The sequence below is a fragment of the Tinamus guttatus genome, unplaced genomic scaffold (genome assembly GCF_059628265.1).
Source record: "Tinamus guttatus ecotype Peru unplaced genomic scaffold, ASM5962826v1 Tinamus_guttatus_pri_ptg000712l, whole genome shotgun sequence".
NCBI classification, from domain to species: domain Eukaryota; kingdom Metazoa; phylum Chordata; class Aves; order Tinamiformes; family Tinamidae; genus Tinamus; species Tinamus guttatus.
In genome coordinates this window covers 288723-312609 of record NW_028289246.1, presented here as the reverse complement: position 1 = coordinate 312609, position 23887 = coordinate 288723, and the positions used below count along the sequence as shown (strand labels likewise).

At 45.8% G+C, this 23887-nt stretch overlaps 1 protein-coding gene across 1 annotated transcript in view; it reads left to right on the top strand.

Moving 5' to 3' along the window:
* The window catches only part of LOC148591755 (protein maestro-like), a 31346-nt gene that overhangs the window by 5993 nt on the left and 1466 nt on the right, over positions 1 to 23887 (top strand). The gene's annotated exons all lie outside the window — the stretch shown is intronic.

The window sequence follows — 23887 nt, the reverse complement described above, 5'->3', positions numbered from 1 at the left end:
CTTCTTGGCCACGAGGGCACGTTGCTGACTCATGGGTAACTTGTGCACTGCCTTCATCTTCTTCTGTAGCTTCCTAACCAGTGATAATATTTAATGCAACAGTCTTTTATACCCATTTACCATTTACCCTTTTTGCTGAAGCATCTCTAAACCACATGTTTTCTGTTGGTGTTCCTTCAATGATGGATGGTACACTAAGAATTGCTGAAGGTTTAAGAGGTTCTTCCAATGCTAATGGATCTGTTTTTACAGGCATCTGTGATTTGGAAACCTTAGTATGCCCTTCAGTTAGCTGCATATTTTCTGCAGCTCCTGTTAGGTAGGCATAGCATTTTGTGGCAGTGGGGTTTGGTGCAATTCCTTCTGGGGGAGCAGTCCCCTTTAGGACTCCTTCTAGTAAATTAAACGGTCCTCTAGTTTGCACAGGTTGTCCTTGATGTGTTTTCTCAACCTGTTTAACTGCTTGGACTAAGGATAAAAGTCCTTTTTCTCCCTTTCAGAACATTGTAGTTCCCTTTCTTTAAATGCGGTCAAGCTAAACAATAAATATCTTTTTGTTCCATTAGGGCCAGCCTGTAAGTAAGTTACAGTAAGTAAGAGTAAGTTACTGTAACTTAGTAACAATAAGTTACTTGCTGAAACCTACAGTTAGCAGCACGTTCAGTGCAACCCCATGCAGCTATAAGATGGTCGTGAGGGTGTTCTGGTCCCAGGGACTGAAATTTTTCTATTTCTTCTGTCGGAGTTTTCACTACCGCTTTGTGTTCTAATTCCCACTTCTAGGGTTTGCCTTTCCTTAAGAGTGAATACAAAGGAGGAGCAGTGATAGAATATCCAGGTAGGTGCTTCTCCAATATCCTAAAGTTCCCATCAATCATTGTAATTCTTTCCTTGATCGGGGCATTTGCAGTTCTTCATTTTTTCTTAAGGAATCTGCAGGAATCCCTGCACTGCCAGCTATCCACCATGGAAGGACAAGCTGCTGTACTCTTAAGAGATGTGAAGCCAGAACTGTTCCCCCATTCTCCATTTACCTATACTGAACATGAACACACTTTCAACCCCTCACTGAGATTTATAAATGACATCTTAGGAATGACACCTTATCCTTTAATCTCTTATATGTAGCCCTTAGCAAAGCCATATCAGCATTGAAGTATAGGAGAATAGAGCTTACATCTCCTTCAAAATCCAGGCCAGGCTTTTTTTGTTGTTGTTTAAAAAAAAAAAAAAAACTGAAATATTTACCCTTCCAGCAGTTTTTCTAGCATATGATGGAGAAGTGATCTCCAACAGAAGACATTTTTAAAGTTCCAGATTGAATTTCTCCAGAAGAGTGTGTTTGGAAAGAAATGTGTCATCTGCTAAGCCTGCAGAAGGAGGTCTGTTGTGCTGCTCAAGAGTTTCTTATGCAAGTTCTGGAGAGTTCTAACCAAGCTGATTTGTCACTGAAAATATTAGGTACATGGAAAACTCGGTAAGAGAGATAAAAGAGAATGGATGGGGAATGTAAGAGGAGCAGTGAGAACAGTTGTAGGGAAAAGGGTTCTAAAGTGAGTATACTGCTGTGAACAGAATATCTGTCCTTCCTTATGCCTGCAGTTTGTCTGTGCGAAGGTGTCTCTGCAAAGCCAAACTGAATTATCTAGCATAGGGAAGAAAAACAAGTAAACCTCTGTTACGCACCCACCTGAGGACCAAAAGAAACTCAAGTTTAGTATCAAGGAATCTCTTCTAGTTTTATAGATTTTTAGCTCATTTTACTTAACTTGTCTAAGTGTCCTTGTATAAGAGCTAAAAGGTAATTGGGATAGGTTCACAGAAGCTAATATAAATTGTCCTGGCTTCCTCATCTTCAGTGGAAAGAACTAAGATCATTTTCTTTGTCTGGTATTTGGGACCTCTGCCAGCCATGTGCTGTTACTTTTGATAGCAGTTGATTGGTAATTAATTTGCGTGTGGTGGTAAACAAAATCGTTTGGGCACAGAAGACATGCGTTATTTGTCATCATGGTCAATTAGTTTTACACTGTGCAGGGCAAGCAGTCTGATATCAAAAGCACCTTTCATTGTTTAAGACCTTGACCTTTCCAGGCAAAACCTGTAAAGTATTTCACACTCTTTGCCTGTAGTTCAATTAGACTGCTCTTATTAAGAGTGAAATTTAAGTGATAAAAGTGGAGCGCCTTTGAAATTATAGGTCAGAGTCAAGCCTGAATTTCACATGTGAGTATAGAAAATGATTTCTTCTAATTGTCTTACATGAGCTGCAATAAGGAGCCCAGCTGCTCTCTTTATTCAGGTGCAGTTTCCTTGACTTCTGGGGTCTCCGTTAGAAAAATCTGCAATTTGTTTGCTTCACACGATGTTTTCCTCCGGACACCCTGATGTGTTTCCATGGGCTCACCCTGCAAGGCAGGCACACTTATCTCCCAGTGCATTATCAGGTCATTCCGTGTATTTGGTTCTTGTTAACTAGAGAATAATTTACAGACTGTTATATTATATGCAGAGAGAGAGATGTTTGAGTGAAGTGAAAACAGGCTTCAAACTAACCAAGTATGAACTAGTTGTTTATATAAGGACATTTTCATAGATTTGGAGCTTTCTGAAGCTGTATCATTGCCCATGCTAGCTATGGTCTCCTTGTAGCGTTCTCAAAACTTGTTCTAGACAGGGCAGGCTAGATCTCAAACATGAACCTGCTCAGCTGGGTGAGCTTCAAGCTGAAGTTTTGCCTTGCATTCACTCTTACCTGTCCTCCAATGCCAGCAGTTGCCAGTCGGCATTTTATGATATTACGCCTGGAAATGCTATTGCGTGACTGCTGCCCTGGTAATATTCTTGCTGACATAAAATTTCAGTTAACGTAGCTGAGGATATGATTTCAGATTCAATTTCTTGTCCAAATATAGTCATCTAGTATTAACTAATCTGTGCATCTTCAGGGCTTTTCCAAAGACATTGTATGAACAAACATGTAGTGGGAGAAAAAAAATGTTTTCTATGCTTTGTTGAATATTAGGTTTCACTCTGGCACAGGAATGATATGATTCTCTTATAGCATCCAAAGTTCATAACATTTTTAATTAAGTGGCACTAGCTTTGAATTCCAGATCTGAACAGGAGTATAAAATTACAGGCAAACATTGGTCTGCCCTGATACCAGAAGATTCTGCTCTGAGGAGTGACAATCTCAATAGGAACTTTCAGATCAGATACTTTAGCTTTTAACTTTCTGGAGATAGTCTTCATCCATGGTTCTGTGTGTGTATTATTTGAGACAAGATTCCCTTTTCTCTCTGCTTTTACTAAATACATGTCTAAGTGCCTGAGATCGATCTCAGTGTTCGGCCAAAATTGCCTGGATCTAAATCTTTGTGCTGATCTCTGCACTCAAATAACGTTGGACGTTGCTAATGGCTGCTTGCCATTGGAAGTACATTACAACATCCTCAAACATGCATTTCCTAATTGCCCACCCAAGGAACTCCACTGAGTTCCAGTGGGATGGAGATAGGTGTCAAACTATCCATCTGTACAGATACATATCTGCAGGTAGCCATGTGTGCAGATTCAGGGCTTTATGCTATTGCAGTAGACAGGAAACCACTTCAGAGAAGAATAAAATGGTTGCTGAAAGCACAAATAAAATATATATTTGTTTAAACTAATAGGGAGACATTTTTTTAATAAATGATTGGGAAAACTTTCAGTTTTCTTAGGAATATCAAAACTTTTCTAAAGTATTAGCAAATCTTGTAACATTCCTGGTATGTAGGTAAACATATTTATGCATTTCACAAAAGTCTCATTTATGGGATGGAATGGACAAGCAATTTTTCAAGAGTTCACGGTCACAAATCAGTGTCGTAGGTGGGGGCCTGATTCACTAGATCATACTCCTATGGGAATATATTTCCATGTTCGAAAGAACAAAGAGAGATTGGGCTGGGAGGGGGAAACTCTTGCACATTTATATTCCTTTCCAATAACCATTTCTGATCACAGAGAGGCTTTGTGCTCAGCAGCACACAATTCAAGCCTGCTCTTTTGAATCTCCTAACTAATACAGTACAAAATCATAGCTCTACTATTTTGTGATGCTGAAGTGATGCATATACCATTTCCTTGCATATACCATTTCCATATACCATATCTTTGTTGATGCGGTACCCCTTCATCATCACCTTTTGCACTGTGTTCATTTCTACTCTTGTATTAGTTTCTGATACTTTATTAGGAGAACAGTATTTTACAGTAGTGTTACACTCAGCTGAGGTGAATATTTAAACCCTTTACAAATTTAGCTATTATCTGTGTGTGTCTCCGTAGTTATATCCATCCCTTCAAAACTATGTGAATGATATATCTATAGTTCTCCTTTAAAAAAAAAAAAAAAAAAAAAAAAACAGTGTAGCAGTGTATACATGTAGCAAATACTACTTTTTTTTGGCTTTCATCATTTGTATGGTTTTACTGCCACATAATATTGGTGGTATTTGTGCAGTGTGTGGGCTTAAACTGCCGAATTTGGATCGAGTTGATTCATCACAGAGGACATTTGAACAGTGCTTTACTGAAATGCTGCACAAGCTCAACATGAGGATCTGTGTCTCCACAAAGAGTCAGTCGAAGAGGTGGCGCTGCCCTGGTCTAGCAGGGACAGACATGTAGCTTCAGGGCTAGGGAAGAGCAGCAGCAACTTATACTTGCCATTTTGCTTGTACATCAGAGATGTGAACGTGGTCTGGAAGAGATGCTGTAGCGCACTAGAAAGCAGGGGGCTGGCTCTTTGTTCAAGGCTTTGAAAGATTTTGATCTTTTTATTTGTTTTAGGCTGACAGGACACGTCCTTGGTTCTAGGTGTAGATTCATCTGTTTAATGTCCTCCATGATGAAAGTGGTGATTATCAGGTAAAACAGGGAATAAGGCAAGGGGTACTTCAAGGAGACAGGAGTGTGTCCTTGAAGACTTTCTGCCTTCCAAAGAACTCTTGTTAACCTTTGCTTTGGGGGGATGGGAAGCTGCTTTTTTTTTAGCAGTGCTTTACTAGTGTCTCTACAGTCATACAAAGGAATTTCTACATTTCTGTAAAGTACTTTATTCTGATATTGTACGTTCATGAATAACAGCTTAGGCTTCAGCTTCTGTTGCGTAGAAGTGCTGAATGTTTGGTGCCAACCCCATATGTTTGTGTGTGTTTCAGATTCTAAAAGTCTGCAAGTCTCAGAAGTCTTAGTCTTTGATATGATATTCCCTCTTTTTCATAAGGCACTCTGAGGAAAGTATATCTAGACTGTATGGACACTTAAATTTCACCTTCCTCATGAAGTATTGCTCCCATCACTATGGGAGCTTTCATGGCATTGAGTTCTGTCACTTGGAAAATCCTTTTTCAGCATAGTTATGTTTTGGTTGCTGCTGTAGCAGATGCCAACAGCCATGCTTCTCGTGTTGGCCTGCCTAACAGCATGCTCCCCAATTAATTTGGCACATTCAATCTAATGCTTTTTTCTGTACTGCAGCCCCAGGCTTGCAGTCTTGGAGATGGAGTTTTGGGAGGCTCCTGCTGGGAGAACAGCTCTTACCTGCCTCCCCACCCACAGAGTGGAAGCCCCTAAATCCATCATTGATCTGATTGGAGCTGCTCCTTCCTGTTCTGTTTCTCGTCTGTGGATCGTTGCCTCCAAGTTCAGCTCAGCTCTGGAAGGAACCAGGGTAGAAGTGGACTAGGAAATATCAGGCCCTCTGCTAGATGGGAAAGGGGAGATAGTGACAAAGGACTTGGGAAGGGACAAGATGCTTAGTGCCTTTTTTGCCTCTGTCTTCCCTGGCAAGACTGGCCTTCAGCAATCTCATCTTCAAATCTCCAGCCAGTCTTTCTTTGCTAGTATAAAGCCCAGCAGAATATCAGTGCCTCTCCTCTGCCCACAAAATCCAGCTAAACCTTGTGCCCACGAGTACAACCCTTAGCTCTGCCTTCTGCCAAGTAAAGGAGATAGTGTCCAAAGTGCTGCAGAACACGAGGTAGACCACATGCTCTGCCCTCCCCTCCTCTACACAGACATCATGGAGGGCTCTCAAGAGTGGTTAAGCATGGTTTCCCCTTGTGGATGTGTGTCACTACCCTGAGCTCCTTCTTCCCAGGCTGGAGCTGGCATGCCCACGGAGCCGCCGGGTGCCCCGGGGCTTCTGCGGGGCTGCAGGTGAGGCTGCTGGGCCTGCTGTTGCCAATGGCGGTGCCTTGCCTGGCAGGAGCTGGTCCCGCAGCCAGAGCATCTGCGCAGGCAGTGCGGGACAGAGTGCTCAGGGAGGCATCACTGCTGCCATGAGCAGGGCCAGGAGCAGGGGACCTTCCTGCCGCTCCATCCCAGTGTCCCCTGTCTGTGCGACTGTTGAGATCAAGGGGAGGGTGAGATTGGGGAAGAAGAATCACTCGACTCCTGCTACACAGCACACAAGAGTTTATTGCACATTTACTGCACTGAGCCCCGGTGAGAAGGACACCGGGCTCAGCGCGGGGCTGGTTAGTGGTGTCTCTGCCCCGCGCTGAGCTCTCCGGTGTCCCGCAGCTGCTCCTCCTGGCCTGGCAGCTCCATCAACTTCAACAGGACCAAGGCCAGGAGGAGCCGGGGAGGCCCCCACAAGCTCCGGGCCTCCCCCAAGTCTGTGTCCTGAGCTCAACTCTGAGCTCAGCTGTTCAGCCACTTCTCAGGCCATCTTCTGGCTGCTCGTCTCGCCCGCGCTTCCTGAGGTGGCCGAGGATCCTTGTTATGGGAGCCCGTGTGCAGGGAGGGGTCACTGTTGGCAGGGCCAGGAGCAGGGGGGCTTCCTGTGGCTCTGTGCTGGTGCTCCCTGCCTGGGTGTCTGGCAAAGGTGAGAAGTTTTGTGGGCAGAGGAGAGGCCCAGGGAGAGGCACTGGTGTCCTGCACCTCTCCCTGATGACGAGGGCCTCGTGTTCTCCATCGCAGTGCACAGATGTTTTTTGCACCGCCCAAGGGGACAGGGCACCAGGAGGCCCAGGGAGAGGCACTGATGGACTGTGCCTCTCCCAGATGACACGGGCCTCAGGTACCCTGTTGCGGTGCACAGATGTTTTGTGCACCGCCCAAGGGGACAGGGTACCAGGAGGCCCAGGGAGAGGCACTGATGGACTGCGCCTCTCCCAGATGACAAGGGCCTCAGGTACCCTGTTGCGGGGCACAGATGTTCACCCCAGGTGGACAGGGACGCCGGGCCGGTGGGCGCTGCTCAGCACAGCCTCTGTACAGGGGCTGTGCTTCACAGCGTCCCACTGGTGTCATGGGCGGCCTGGTGGTCCCTGCGCCCTCTCCTCCTCCTCAGGGCGGCGACGCGGCGGCGGAGCCCCCTGCCCAGCGCCCGCCAGCCCCCGCAGGAGCAGCCGGGGCAGAGCAGGGAGCGAAGCGCCGCTCGCCAGCCGGAGCCGGCTGCAGGAGGGGAGGGAGCCTCCGTGTCCCTGGAGTCCACCGTTTCCCAGCGCTGCGGCGCTGGGACAGTGGAGGGCTCCTCGCTCCCGGAGCTGCTGGAAGGCTCGGGCTGCGGTGGAGACCCAGATGGGCGGTCTCCACCACCAGGATGGGTGCCCAGAGGCGCAGCAGGATGGATTTGCGCGCCGCAGTTGGGGGCCAATCCAGGTGGGGGTCCCTGGGGATGAAGTCAAGGAGTTCCTTGCCCGGCCCCAGGAACACCACCTGGCTGGCCCCCAACTGTACACGGCGGCGAGGTTGGGACGGGCCATGAGGCTCCCCGGTCACCCCGCCGTCCGTGCCTGGGCACCTGGGAGGGAGAAGGCAGGTCAGGAGGGGGCCGGGGCTGCCCAGTGTCCCCAGCAGGAGGCCCTGGCAGGTCCAAGGGAACCCAGCCCAACTCTTGACCTCCTGGCCCACCCTGCTCCTGCTCGTGGGACCAAGCCAGCGCCTCAGGGCAGCCCCGGCAGGGCCGGGCTCCACTTACCCTTCCAGCCCCCTCCCAGCAGGCTCCTCCGGGAGCTCAAAGGGGAACACGGAGACTGTGGGAGAGAAGGCAAGAGGCTGTCAGCACCGTGGGGCAGCCCCTGCGCAACCCCAGCCAGCAGAGGGGTGGGCGCCGGCAGCCGGGGTGCTGGCCAGGAGCCACTACCGTGGCTACGCTCAGGACAGGGCCGCTCACCTCCAGGGATGAACATCATGGCCATCCAAAAAGACGCCAGGACGCGGCAGGCTGAGGGGATGCCCAGGATGGTAAGGAGCACGAGGCTCAGGGCCACGAGCTGGCACGCGGCTCGCACGCGAGAGTCCATGTCACCGCGGTGACAGGGCCTCGCGTGCGGCCGGTGCCGAGCTCTTCACCCAAGTCCTGTTTGCAGAGGAAAACACGGCCCAGCTCATGTTAGTGGCCCCAGCAGTGACCCGCAAGCCCAGCCCCAGGTTGGGCAGCGGCACCACAGCCCTGCCCAGCAGCTGCCTTCCCACCCACTGCACCCGCTCCTGGCCCCAGCCCCTCTGCTCTGGGCTCACCCTCGCGCCTGGCGTCCGCAGCGGAATAAAATCCAACAATAAAATCAGCTCAAGGCCGACGAGAGGATATCTGGGAAGAGAAGGGCACCCTGTACTCACTCCATGTGCCCTCCCTGGCACCAGGCAGCAGCTGGGGGCCCTTGGGAGGTCACTGAGCAAAGGGAGGCTGGAGAGGGGGCCCTGGAGTGGCTCTTACCTCGCAGCCTCACTCCTTGACCACAAGGTCAAGTCTTTGCCCATTCGCAAACGGGCAAAGTGACCCAAGGCCACCCCAGCACCACCTTTATAACGGGCCTGGGACTGTGATGCAATAGTGGTGTCACAGCAACAGCCCTGGGCCACACGGCAGGGGTTCTGATGCGATGCCGACATCATGGCAACATCCCTGACTCTGGTGCCACCCGAGGGCTTGGAATGTTGTGTGATGCAGACGTCCCAGCAACATCCCTGGGCCTAGTGATGCCCCTGTGCTGTGCTGACACTGTCATCACCCAAACACCAACACTGCCCAGCACTGCAAGGAGAAGCCCAAGGCAGCTCTGGAAGCAGATCCCCAGCGGCACCTAAGATCCATCATGGCCAAGCCCATGCGCAGGTTGCAGCCTTTGCCTGGCATGATGGACTCTGGCATCCTGGTCTTGCAGGGAAAGGCAGCACGGATGTGTCTCCAAATGCTTTGCTTCCCAAAAAGACCTTGTTCCCATCAACGCTGTCTCTTCTTACAGACTCCATCTAAGGAATGACTTTTAGGCAGGAAAATGATGCACTCAATATCCACCTCCCAGTCCTCCCTGGCCCAGTAGTTACTGTGAGTGTCCATGATCACAGATTCACTGAATTAAGTGGAGAGCAGAGGAAGCGCGTGTGTGTTGCAGAGGATTACCCTGGGGTAAAGGAGGTGTGAAAAGTCAAAACGCATGCAAAAAGTTAGTTGGGTCTTTCTGTACTTTCATTGCATATTATTTCCTCTTCTACAACTCAATATATGTGCCTTGAATATTGCCTTAGAGTACAATAAGAGCGGTTATGTAGACCGTTACTTTTGCAGCATAAAATAATCGTTTAAAAACTGCAATCCAGTAACAAAGCCCTAGGAGATAAACATCCTTTACAACTGTCAAACTCTGAGCAAATGCTCATTTTTTTATTGCTGCAAAGCATGCCTTATTCTGAGAAAGGAGAGAGAATAGCCAGTATCATGCCTCATATTTGAATGATCTGTTTGCAAGAAGAGATATTGATGTTACCTTAAAGAAAAATGTTTGAGGGCTAAAAGGTAATAAACAAAAGTGCTGAAATACCAAGCACTACGTCTAACCCTACAGCTCAAGGGCTGTAAATTAATGGCATACTTTTTCAACATAGCAATGAACTACAAAAATTGTGCAAGCTCTTATTCCTTGCAAGGCCAACATAGCTCTGAAACTTAAGTGACCTTTTGCCAAGTAAGACTAATCTTGGAAACACATGAGTGTTTCAAATCCTGCTTCTGGAAGGGGCCGTGTGAAACCTTTTGTAATGACGTTTCAGTTTTCATGGTAACGCTGACTGTCATTTTTACTGGCTCAAAGCAAAACCAAACATAGTTAACTAAGTCTCTTGTAGTGAATTCTATCAGCTAGATAAGACATGCAGCACTTAAAGTACAGAACATTTGCTGATTGTGGATGTAGTCCAAGAACGTGAGGCCAGCTCATCCTTTTTGGTTAAAAGCTCTGATCAGGACAGTTCCATCCCTGAATAAGGAGACTATCATTACGTCACAGATAGTTCACCTCTGTTCCCATTATTCAGGCTTATGCATGCACTAAAAAGTTTATACAATGCATGCTGGAAATTGGTGGAAGAATTCCTACTGATTTCCATCAGATTGTGCCATAATATGGGGCCTTGTGTTTTATTGCATTGCCTTAGCACTTGGTCATCAGTACTGAAGGGTCCCCTAATAAAAACTAAGGAGCCTTGGTAATTTTTTTTTTCTCGTATGACTCATAAACAGCTGCATATAAAAATGAGAATATCAGACAAAGGTAAGTTCTTATATCATTTATACCTCCTTAATTATCTTTGCCAGAAGATAATTAAAACCAAAGCTATCATTGCTTTTAATTAAGCAAACGTCCTTAGAATGGCAAGACGTGCTGCCTTGTGTTTATCTTTGCTGGAAATGTTTATTTCTGCTGAGAAATTTTAATATGAAATACCAGGAGGAAGGAAGGAGAGTAGAGGCTTCAAATATCCTGGCTCCTGGTCCTGTATATTATGTTTTCCAAACTGTGCCTTCAAGGTGAGCAGTCAAGATAAGCCACTCCTCTGCAGCCCATCTAATTTGTTTTTCCATCATTTTCTTAACTTGGCTTACATGCAATAATCATTATAATGCAAGTAACACTGCTGGGAAAATCATTTCTTCCTCACTGAATAGAAAATAACTTATACTACATTTGAATCATAATTGGCCTTGTGTTTATTTCACAGTCAACCTATGACTTCTCTAGCTGAGGGAGTTCTGTGTCTTCTGGCAAAGATCCTGCTTGTTACAAAATATCATGAAATCTTCTTCTGATTAAATGTAATTAAAAACATTTAGGAATCTGAACTGATTTTTTTTTTATGTCAGATGTTCAATATTATGTTCCTGAAGATTTAAGAAGTTTCTGAATATTTATTAAGAAGGTGGAAGCCTATTCTAGACAGGCTTTGAACTGTGCTCCTTGCTAGAGTAACTGAACGACTTTCCGCAATAGATTTGTCACATCTTCTATTATTATAAGGTTATTATTCCCTTTCACTGTTTCTCTATAATTCAGCTGCAACAATGGAAACGACTCTTATGTGCTATATATGAGCACAAAGCCCGTATAAATGATGTCAGCTATTCAGCCAGAGGATGAACAGTAGTTGACAGAGGTTATCAGTACCCTGCATTGCACTCACACCTCTGGGATGTCATGCAGCGTGCCAGAAACATCTTCAACTACACTCTATTTGATTAAACATATTCAGGGCTGGTGGACTGCACTTAGCTTAATTTAAATGAGAAAGTGGTATCTGAGAAAAAAAAAAGCGAGTTTTTAAATTTGTTTTTGTTTTGTTTTGTTTTATTCATTTCAGTGATTTAGTTTCCTATGGAGTGCTTATGCTCCTGAGCTAATGCTCAGGGTGTTTTGCGAGGGGAGCTCATGGATTTCTTTTTCTGTGATGAGCCGTATAAACCCTCTGCATGCAGCAGACTCAGGAAAGACATGGGTTGGTCACCTTGAGTCCAAGAGAGATTTGAAAACCTGTTTATCACTGGCATATGGTTTTTCTCAGTTTTGGTATTGGGGGAGGAGACCATTATTAAGCACTTTTTGAAGTAAAGTCCTCCCTTTGTTACCCAGAGGCAGCTGGGGATACTCCTTTTTTTATTCCTCCCTTTTAGGGTGTCTCTGTGCTGTAACTTTGCACTTTGCTATGAAGCTCCAGCTGAGGTCTTGCCGGGAGCAGCCGTGCGCCTCAGTGCCTGGGGGAAGGCGTTTGCAGAGCTGGTCTCCTGCTGCTGAAACCTGCCAGCCCTGCTCCAGCAGAACTGCATGTAAATTAGTAAGTGGAATTAAAACAGCCATGAAAAGCTACAATAGCTTTAAACTATACACCAGGGGTCCTCAAACTATGGCCCGCGGGCCAGATATGGGCCGGAAGGTCAAGAGCAACTGTCTAGAGGTCATCTTGACCCTTCACTACATCTCAATAATCTCAGTCCGTACCACAACTGCCCAGCGCTTCCATCTGTGCTTCCTACAATCTCCAGACTTTCCAACAGCAAGAAAGGTGCCAGCACAACAGCACATGTCATACATCCTGAGGTTGCACGCAGTCATAGCAAATAGATTCACACTGATCAAACCACCTTTCCCTGGATGGCCAGTCACTTACCCATTGGCAAGCATATCCAGTGCAGATACACGGAGCTTCTCCCGCTCAGTCGCTGCCTGTGATTTTGCCTGCCTCATCATCTGTCTCACTGCACTGTCCAGCTCTTTGTGGAGCTGTGCTCAACTTGCAGTGCCAAGCAGCTCCAAACCATTAGCCATGGCATGTAGGTGAAAGGAGTCCCAGGCTTTAAGGCATCATCCAGTAGAATCACGCTAAAGAAGTAAAGGTTACACTCATTAAAACTTGGATCTGCTGCTTTTAACTTGGAGAGACATCCCTCCATAAATCCTAGAGTCTCCTTATTGGTCCAGGTTGCATACTGTAACAGAGAAAGGCAATTGCTAGAAAGCAGATGATGCTGAACTTCTTGTCATTCGCACAAGCAAGTCAAGCTCAAAAGTAAGCAAGCCAAAAGAGGAAAAGAGAAACTCTATTTTCAGGTAAAAGTTAGCTTAGTAGGATGATGGAGATCCTGGCTTCTTTAAGGCAAGCCGGCAAGTGGAAGAACTTACATTCTAGGGGGTTATGCAGTTTATGTCTGGTGGTAGATTTTCCAGTGTTGCGGAGAAAGAGCTGACTGCCTGGAGGTTTGCCCTGCAGCTGGAGTATTTAGCATAGCTCTCTGAAAGAGAGATTTTTTATTATTATTATTATTATTATTATTATTTTGCTCTCTACTAATGGCTGGCATTAGTAGCCATGTAGCAGATGGCTTCTGAGGTTTCCCCTTCTCTTCTCAGACAGCCACTTTAATTCACAAGCCTTGCATGAAGGTCACATCTGGGAGTCCATAAGCTTCTGGTTACATCTGGATGAAATTGCTTAAAAGACTCCCATATTGCTGGAAGAACAAGGGACACCTGTGCATGCACGCATGCACAGGCCTTGCTGAAGCCTTCTTTCCTGAAGATTCTCATGTAAAAATAGCTTTTTTCTAATCTTTTGGTTGATAAGAAATTTAAAGAATGTATGCAGCTGTTCATACACAAGGCCCTTCATTTCACGAGCTGTCACTTTTTTCTCATTTTTTACCTTTAGGTGTGCTTCCACCATGGTTAAAAAAAGGAGCAAGAAAAAGCTGGGAGGAAAATGTGAAGAGCCATCTAAAACCCTTATGGAGTAACAATCATACAGGAGAATCAATTAAATAGAGTTAGCAGTGGTGGAAGAGGAGACACACTATAGAAGGCAGAAGATTTCCCCAGGTTATGAACCTTGTAAGCCCAGAACCATCCTGAATGCAATACAATGCAATGTTGGCCTAGTCACCTCTTCACAAGTAGTGACACAGCAAAAGAAAAGCGTGCTTTGCTTCTGATGAAATCAAGACCACAGGTAGCACACAGGCCACATAATCTGACAGATAAATCCACAAAGCGCCTGCATTTAAGCCAGCTACTAACTGCCCACCCGACCTGTGCACAGTCCTTATGTAAAGGAAGAACATGCACATCCCATCAAGATAAAATGCAATATAGCATCAGGCGGACGCACCTTCTTAACAAGATACAAAACACTGATTGAGATGTCGGACTCTCTACTATTCTCAAACTGCTCCGATATTAAAAACAGACCTTTGACCATGTGGGTGCTAGATGGACTCTTCACCCAACACTGCAATTAGCGGTGGCAAAGGAATTCCAGGAAGTCTTTAAGAGCGCTCTCAGCAGTATCTCAGGAAACAGGAAAAATCCAAAGACTATTCCCTAATGTTTCACTTACTCATAGGACTGCCTAGACCTCAAAGCCTTTTCAGCATTAAAAGCCTGCACATTTTCTAACACAGGTGGCAGCACATCCAGAAGGACTCTCCTTTCACAACTTAACCTAACTTTTTCTTCAAAAGGACATTCTTTGCCATGAACCCAAATGCACGGCTCAGCAGAATTGACGATTTTTGGATTAAGCTTGCAGCAAACCTCAGAGATGGTCACCTGTGGTTCTCAGTTTTTGCTCACACTGGCACCGGCACCTTCAGCAGGCTCCAAAGATTATCATGCGCTTTGGCCACACTGCTCCTAGAGCTGCTTGTCAACTTTATATTCTTTAATGTTGACAAAAGGGAAGAATCCCCAGCACCCACAAGCTTTTGGAGTTCAATAACATTAGCAGCTGAAAGGGCTTTCGTCACCATTCCCCTACACATGCTCATAACTGCCTCATTAAAGTATCACCAGGATGAACCTCTCAAGACACCAGAAGGGGACAACTTTCAGAGGCAGAAGAAAATACAAAGCACTGTCCCCCTGCTCTGTCGCAAGCCATCGCACTCAGTTTTATGCCGGAGATGTGCCTCCTTCTCCTGGACATTCATTATTGTTGTCATGGGGCTATCATCATTTTTCATCGTCTTCTATGGCCTGTCTTACGGTTATGAGACCTCACGCCAGTGGCTTTTTACATCTGCTGTCACCTTTCTGAAGAATGCCTTACTTTTCCAACCCCTAAAAATCCTGTTTTTCTCAGCCCTCAGTGCAATTCTGCCAAAATATTGTCAAAGCATTGAGTGGCCAACCCAGGAAAATTATTCTGGAATTACAACGGAGATAGAAGGTGAAATGGGAGAGATGCACTGTAAGCTTGTGAAATTTTTTCCCTTCACTTATATCACAGACAAACTTCACAGCATATGCCAAGAAAAGAAAGACTAGTTCCAGTATCTCAGCTTAGGGTTGGAGTCACTATTGTTGCTTTTTGTTTTTTCAAAGATCACAAGGTTGAAGATGGGAGCAGCTATTGGGAAATTTTACTTATTTCATCCCATCCATTTCAGGCTCAGAGGAGACATCGCCGACATTTGGGGCTCACAAACAGAATAATAGGAAAAAATATAGTTTATCTTGTTAGATGAGCAAGGTGGGATATTGTATCTAGCACTTATTTTACTCTGTGCTATGTACTTTTCAAATAAATGCTCCTCCATGTTTAACTTAATTAGTTGTTCTTGCCTAAATTGGGTAGTAAGTTTTAAGGACTTCTTAACACTCAGACACTTCTTTTGGACTACGTTCTGGTTTTCTCCTGAATTTTGGTCTTGTATCCACCTCAGTGGTACTTTCCCATCGTGGGAGGTGATACCTCTTTTACATAGACAATGACTAGAGAATAAGACTATGAGGGGTAATCTTGCCTCTGCCAAAGAGGGTATGAGCAGATCTACGCTAATCTATACTGAGAGAGGACTAAAAAAGGTGAGTGCTCTGAAAATGCTCATAAAGCCTTTGCTCCTCAAAGCATTAGGCATAAAACACAAGAGGATCATTTATTGTGCTTTGACCTGGCACACTGAAAATAGGAGTTCTTAACACTGCATTTACATTTGTATGTGTGTGAAACTACCTCAAGGGAGGCAGTGAGGAGGATGGTGGTGGCCTCTTTTCAGTAGTGGCCACTGACAGAACTAGAGGAAACGGCCAGAAACTAAAGCATCAAACATTACACAGGAACTTAAGGAAAATTTTCTTAACAGTGAGGGTGACGGAGCACGGGAACAGGCTGCCCAGAGAGGCTGTGGAGTCTCCATCTCTGGAGATCTCCAAGGGCTGCCTGGACGCAGCCCTGTGCCACGTGCTCTAGTGACCCTTGTGTGTGCAGGGGTTGGACTAGATGATCCCTAGAGGTCCCTTCCAACCTTAAGGATTCTATGATTCTATGATCTCCTTGCAAACCAACGACCATTTGCTTTCTTTTATTGCACGTGCATCTTTCCAATAACGAGCAGCTTAGAATAAGAAGCTGTAACCTGTGTACATTTAGTCATAATCTAGCAGAGATGACTTACATCCTAATGCTTGCTTCAAATGGGAGATGCGTTTTCTTAACATTCAATTTCCTTAAGTATGCCCTGCTATAATGGCAACGTATGACTATTGCTTTTTTTCTCCTCTCAATACTGGGCTTTTCACTCCTACTGCTTTTTTATCTTGGTTCCTATTTTTTATGGAGGAGAAAGTAGAATCCAAGTATTTCTCAGTGAACAAATAACAGGGAACTGCAGAGAAAGATTGGATGCCCCTTGTGGGATAGCTGATGCATAGCCATGTGCCAGACAAACAGAAATCATGATCTAAGAAAGTGTTTTCATTCCAGAAACTTACATGCGTTGTGAGAGTCCGGCGGGATGTTCTCAGGCAGAGCAGCAGCCACGGATGAACATGGAGAAAGCCGTGGGAATTCCTGAAGAGCCAGATGCCCCAGTTGTGAGGGATTACAGCAAGCTTGTGGTATGTCTGTTCTCAGTGTTCTTGAGAACAAAGTGTGGAACTCTCTCCCCTCGCTGCTGTGAGGGAAGCAGAGGTTGATGGGCAGTTGTGGGCACTATTTCCACTTTCCCGGTTGCTGTCTGTGGGTCCGACAGCCTCACTCCACGCACAGCTCCTGAACAGTGTTGGCAGTCAGTTGTGCTGTGATGTGATTGTTTAGCTCCTGAAGACTTAAAGAGCTTTTCCAGAAGGTCTCATGCTATTTCAACCTTGTGTTGTCTCCATTTTGTTTTCAGCATCTGCTGGATGGTGTCACTAATCTAACAGGGAACTTAAACATCTTTTACCTGGAAAAAATACATGCTCTCCTCAGTCAGTGCATTTACCAGCACCGGAATGATTATGACAAATCTAAGCTCTATGGTAAATTTTATATATGTTTTATAATGGTTCTAAGGGTTATATATAGCATATTATCACTGTTACACAGTCCGCATGCACTCTGGACATCATGCTTATTTCATATTAATTGCTTTAGTGCTTAGTTGTCATGTTATAAGACTTACTCATTCCCATCTGAAAGACATTTATCCATATTGGAAAACTATTGTTATATTTGGCATAATTGTTTGCAGTTTCAGCAGGAGAAAAAAAAAGATTGGACTTGAAGACAATGGTTCTACCTGCACAACTCCTTCAAGAGGAGGCTCTGAATAGCTTTTCTGGCTCTTTTTTTTCCTTCTTTCTTTCTTTCTCTCCTTAGGGATGGGGGGGACCATGAAAGGAGGGTGCTCTTCTCAGTCTCTTAATCCCTCTTTCTTCCCCTACAAGCAGGCAAACACGGGAATACTTAAGTCCTTCCTTTCTTCAACAGCTTTAAAATAATTATAAAGCATAAGAAGAGTTGGAGATTTTTCTTTAGTTTCCCAATCATCTCTTCTGAACTTTGAAGTTCAAGTGTCTCCAATTTGATATAAAGGGAGGTTTCTGCCTGGGCAGGTTTTACAGGAATTATTCACGTTCTCTGTCCTTTCCCTGTAAAAGAGGATTTAGGAGTTGTCAACAGTCAGCAAATGTCTTCAGGAGGCACCCACCACCCAAGCCAGGCAATCTCAGTCTTGATTTGGTTTAGGTATGTTGGAAATGGAGACCTCAGATCCAAAGAGCCATGAGACCACTCGTCCCTGAGCGCTTGTGTGTGAGAACAGATACAATTCTTAGTGCCTCTGCAGTTCACCTTGAAAAGAGGGAGCCTCTTTGCTTAGGCACTGGTATCTAAACCTCTTCTTTCACAACAGATTTAGAGTTAGAATGGACGCTCTGTTCTCACTCTGCAGGAATCAGGATGTTGTGGATTCAGGGAGGTCATGCCTGACAAACGCTCCCTTCTCATCTCGTATAATGCCACATACTAGCTTGAGAAGGGAAAATATTTATGTCATCCCAGGACTTGTGGGCTTCTGCAACTTAATATTGGAATGCTCACATTAAATGTGCCTGGATTTCTTTATTTTCTCCCTTTCCCTTTAGCTTTAAGTACAGTTCTCTCTTCTTCTGAGTGCTCTGGGCAAGTATCAAAGATAAATTAATTATTGAGCAGTCACAAAGTAACTTTCTCAGCTTTTAGTTGTGCTTTCTCAGGGAGGATCTCTTCCTACCTGCTGAAACAACTGTTGCTCCAGGCTCTGTATCCTCTACTCTTCTGGACACATAGGGATGTCTCTGAAACTACAGAAAATATAGCAGCACTGTGATGCTTTTAGCACATGTTCTTGCTAAATATCACCAACAGTTGGATGTATTTACAGATTCTTTAACTTTGTGTGAAGAAATAAACTATCAGGTTCTTAAACTTCTATTTGTGCTTATTGATGTATATATTTTTTATTATCAGGAAATGAAGAAAATAATTAGAAACCTCTACAGTGCTTCATAATGTGCTCTTCAGAACACTTCATTTCTACTTTATTATATTAAATACCTCATGTGACAGTTTACCCCCTTCTTGGTTTATCAGCTACATAACTAAGGCAAACAAGAAAAATGTACAGTGAAGAATACAGGAAGCTCTCACCTTGCCTTGGCAGCTTGATCTCCAACTTAGCTGGCTGTTGCCAAAGATTGACGAGATTGGTCTGTCTGCATCTTAAGAGAAAAGAAAAAACAAGCCTATTACTGAGACTATATCTCAGTTGTTTTCTTGGATGTGTTACAGATGCAGGCTTTGTCCAGGCTTCACTTAAACGTGCAAAATAAAATGTCCAGATTTCTAAAGTAGATGCCTGTAAGCTACGTGAACAGAATTCTTGTCTGTTAGTGCTTGGTGTGTGAAAGCCATGGGCCCGGACATGCTTGCACCAGTGGGCACCAGGAAATTTTCCTTGCACCTCCTGGGAGAGAAGAAGGAAAAAATTACTGAAGTAAAAATGCATTGCTTATCCCTTGAAGATGACGTTGAAATACTGACATCTTAAATGCATCTTTCACCAGGGAGTCGCAGTTGGCTCATTCTGTGGTAACAGGGAAACTTTTTACATTGAAAAAAAAGGGTCAGGGTGGGAAAGGCAGACCCAGAAACAATCTTCTGATAAAACTTTGGGTCCTCAAAGCTTTGGTTCAACATTTTTGGGCTGCCGCTCTCAGCAGGAGACTGTAACTATGGTGTTTTAAAAGTGTATGTGTATAAGTGAGTAAATATCAGTGGTCTTCCCTCATGTGATGCTACTGGGGAGTGACACTTCCTACAAGTCACCTTTTTTTTTTTTTTCCTACCCCTGGGAACAGTAGCAGAGTTGGGTGTCTGACCTCAAAATCCCATAATCCTGCTAAAAACAGCGAGTAGAAACACAGCACTGCAGCAAGAATGCGGGGTAGGAGCTAAAACTAATACCTAAGCTAAATGCTAAAACTGACCCTGTGAGTGCATATTAACTGAAGAGGTCCTCTCAGCTCTCAGTAGGTGTAAACAGAAATGGTTTTTGGATTTGTAAGGTTTTTTTCCCTCCTAAATCTTTAATTCTGGGCCAGTTTGTTAAAGGCCAGGGGTGGTGGGTCTGGGCCCTCCCGAACTGCCCTCCGCACTGACAGACGTGGGGGAACTGCTGCAATCTCGGGCTCATGGCGATGGGACAGCGATGCTACCCCTAACAATTACACACACACACGTATACACAACATATACATATATATATATATATATAAGAGATTCACTTTCCTTTCGCCTGCAGCCAGCCCGTGCTGAGGTTCCCCGGCCCCTCCGGCCTCTCCCAGTCCCGAGATGCTGCTGCCATCTGTGCCCGAGGCTCCCGGCATGGAGGTGAACACCTCTTCAATCCAGAAGTCAAAAAAAAAAAAAAAAAAGAAAATTTAACAGAAATATTCTTAAAAACAACTGAGAATAAGATACACATACGCATTTTTTGAAAATGGAATCACATTAAAACCAATAAAGAACGTGTATCATGCTGCTATTGTGCATGGCATGGGACACAGTGCCTGTTGATGCTGAACGTCCAACTGTGCAATCTCTGTATGCCAGTTTGAGCTGTCATGTCATCTTTATCTTTAAGGTATGTCCAAGCATTTGTGTACCATGCAGAATATCTGCATCTTCTCTCTGTAGCTTCTATATGCATTGTTTGAATATATTTCACTAAAAGTAAAACATCATTTGATTTTGCCTGTTTTAATTGAAGAATAACTTGAGCATTAAAAATCTTTCTTATAGGCAGTCTTATAGACTCCTACTGGTATATTACCGGTACATTCAACTGGAGAACAATTTACCCCATTCTTGGTTTCTAACTTAATATGACAAAGGCAAATAAGAAAAAAGGATAGTGAAGGAAACAGGCAGCTCTCACCCTGCCTTGGCTTGATCTCTAGCTAGCTCGCGGCTGCCATAGATTGACAAGATTGGTCTATAGGGATCTTCGAGAATAGGATGGCTTTAAATAAATAAATAAATAAATCTTATGCAAAAGGAGTGAAGCTGAGAAATTACAGGAATGATGCCTGAAAGTAGCTTCTGAGAAGTGCAAGAGAGCACATACTGAAAATGTCCATTTTGGCTTCCCTCCTTCTTTGCTTTTTCCCTGCCCTTGGGTTTCTCCTTGAGCTGGGCTCTGCAGGTTACGTTTTTGGGATTTTGACTCTCACACCAGGGCAAGCGAGTGTTGGCTCAGCTTCCCAGGCTGATCTGAGGTGAAGACTGCCCATTAAGAAAAGGGAAGAGTCCTGCATTACAGCAAATCTAGGCCTAACCTAGGAAATCTGGGGAAGCAGAGCGTTAACTCCAGCCTGCCGGCACCGCTGCAGGCCACGCTGGGCACTAAGTGCTGAGCTCAGCTCGCCCACGCACACAGAATTCCCCGAGGCCGGACGCCTCGGCTAGGCAGGGAAATTCAGCCCCCTCACCAAATACACTAACAGGAGCTCTTCCCAAAGCATGCACCCATTTTACACCTTACCTTAACAGGAAAACAGAGATGACTTTCACCCAGAGATTCTCCAAAATTCACACATCCCAGTCTTTGGCCCACTCTCAGGGGAGCCCCTGCCTCCCATGCCCACTGCAGCCCTGGAAGAACCACCTCCCCGTGGGCTGGGGCCTGACCCCCACCGAGCCGGGCCCGGCTCTCACCTGCTCTCTCCTGCTCTTTGCTTCACCAGCCCTGCTGAGCTGGCGGCGCTCCACCTGCACCACTGCTTTTGGCATCAGCAGGAGCAGCTCAGACTGGGACATGCGGAAATGAAAACGCCGCTAGCGAAGGACCCAGCTGCGTCCTGGCACTGAGCAGGCCACAACGGCGCATTCGTCCCGTTCCCAAAGCCGTCTGCCCTCATCCCTTCTGTAGGAAATCTCCCCGACGGATCCTCCCAGCAGAATTTACTGGTGGCTACAGGAGCTCTGTAAAGGAAAAACAAAGTGACTCAAGGCTCTAAGATTACTAACACCCTCAACATGGCTATTTAAACGTTGCAGCTTGAGCCAGATTGGCAAGAGAAAGCATTGGTATTTTTTCTACTTTTTCTTTCAAAGTAACATTTGGATCTACTAAAGGAAGGATATCCAAACTTGAAGGTCTTCATTGCCTTTTTCTTAACTAGAATTTCTGAGAGATGGGACTTACTAATTCACGGACAAGGACAGGGAACTTCTTCCACTAACTCCACAGGCTGAAAATACCATCTACTTGCCCACCAGAGCAATGCTGCTCCCCAGCCCTCATTTCAGCAGATCACACATTTGGGTCTCCTCCTTAATTTCACTGCCTGGACACTCACTCCAACAATTCCAATCATTTCAGTAAGAACATAACGCTATCTTACTACTACAGGAAAGAACCACCAGAAAGCTTTTATTTTTATTTGGGCCACAAGAAGAACAGCAGTTACTAGCTTCCCTTTGAAAACAGTGATCCCAAAGGGAAAAAAAAATCCCCAAATTCAGATAGGCTCCGAGTACATAACAATAACTTCTAAGGAGAGTTATATATTTCTCCAAAGTTATTTTGCTACATTCACTTAAGCGGAGCCTGCTTTAGATGTCGCAAATATGAAACAAAGCCAAAAAAACTACAATCTCTAAAAGAATAAGTTTGCTTCAAAGTATTATTTATAGAGCCTGTATTATTTATCCCTACCAAAATTCTTCCCCCAACTTCTCCAACTGGAAAGTTATTCTTCCCCAATAACTTCCCCCCCATAAAATAATTATCTCTCAACATCCCCCAAGAAAATCTTGCCCAAAACATTTTCCCATTCCCAATTCAAAAATTCCCTCAAAAAACATTCCTATTAAAAAACAAATGTTTATCCCCACATTTCCTTCTGATTTTTTTCCCTCCAAATCTTTTCAGCCTCTGAAAAAATTACCCACTCACCCCTATTTTTTTCCTCTGCCAAAATTATTTCCCTTCCAAAGAATTTTTCCCCTCCAAAAGTCTTACACCACCAAAGCCGTTACAGGTTTTCCCAGTTTGTACCGGGAAAAAACAGCCCTGTTGACCACGGAGCTGCTGCTCGGATCTGTGTCAGCCCCATTCTCTGCTGGAGCAAACTTACTTTGGTGGCCACTTTTGTGGCCCCACGGCCGAGCTCACTCCGCTCCACTGGGGCTGCCCACAGGTCGGCCCTGAGCCCGCACTGAGCCCAGGGCAACGGCAACGGCAGAAACGCTCCCACCCGCTGCACACAGGACATCCTCTTCGGACACGCTTCCGTCCTCTGCAGTTGGGAATCACAAATGAACATGAACACGTCCACGAAAGACACTTTACCAGCTAATACATTGCTCCGTTTCCAATGTCTGCTCAATCAACACCTCTACAAAGGCAGCAGCTCCCAGATCCCGACACTGCGCACGCGCCCCGCTCCTGCAGCGCCTCCGCCCCGACACGCGGGGGCAGCAGCGAGCGCGGCAGAGCGCACTGCGCATGCGCGCACCCCCCTCCCCCCACGTGGCGGCGCCGCTCCTGGGGCGCGGGGGGCGGCGGGGGGAGGGGGCGGCCTCTGCCCAGCGGTGGCACCGACAGAGCGAGAGGAAACGGCCGCAACCTGAAACAGCGAAAGTTCCGCAGGAACTTAAGGAAAAACGTATTAGCAGTGAGGGTGACGGAGCACGGGAACAGGCTGCCCGGAGAGGCTGTGGAGTCTCCGTCTGTGGAGATCTCCAGGGGCCGCCTGGACGCAGCCCTGTGCCACGTGCTCTGGGTGACCCTGCGTGTGCAGGGCTTGGACTAGATGATCCCTGGAGGTCCCGTCCAACCTTAAGGATTCTGTGATTCTGTGAAGGAAGGAGTTAACAGCTGGAAGTGCCCCCTGGACGTGCTCTCCCTGGAGAGGGTGACGGCGCTCACAGGCTGTGCAGGAGAGTGTTGCTGGCCAAAAGCCCTGCTCCCCGCTCGGGAATCGGGACCGGGAGCTCCTCAGGTGAAGTCCTTCTGTCCAGGTTGCTCTTGGTTCTTGCTGTTCTCCTCAGCGTGGTGCTGAGCCAGGATGTGGCTGTCTAAACTGTGGGGTGTTTGTCTCCCTCTTGCCGCAGACCATGGCAGCCCCAGGGCTTTCGGCAGGTGCCCTCCTTGACAGGAGCATGAGGATGAGGAGAGAGGCTGGAGAGCGGAAGGTGCTCTGGGCCTGGGGGCTCCTCAATATCTGCACTGCCGGCATGATCTGCGTGGACATGTATGTTGGCTGCGAATGTGACTGCGTTACAGAAAACATCCTGCCTTGTGCAGGCCTCGGTA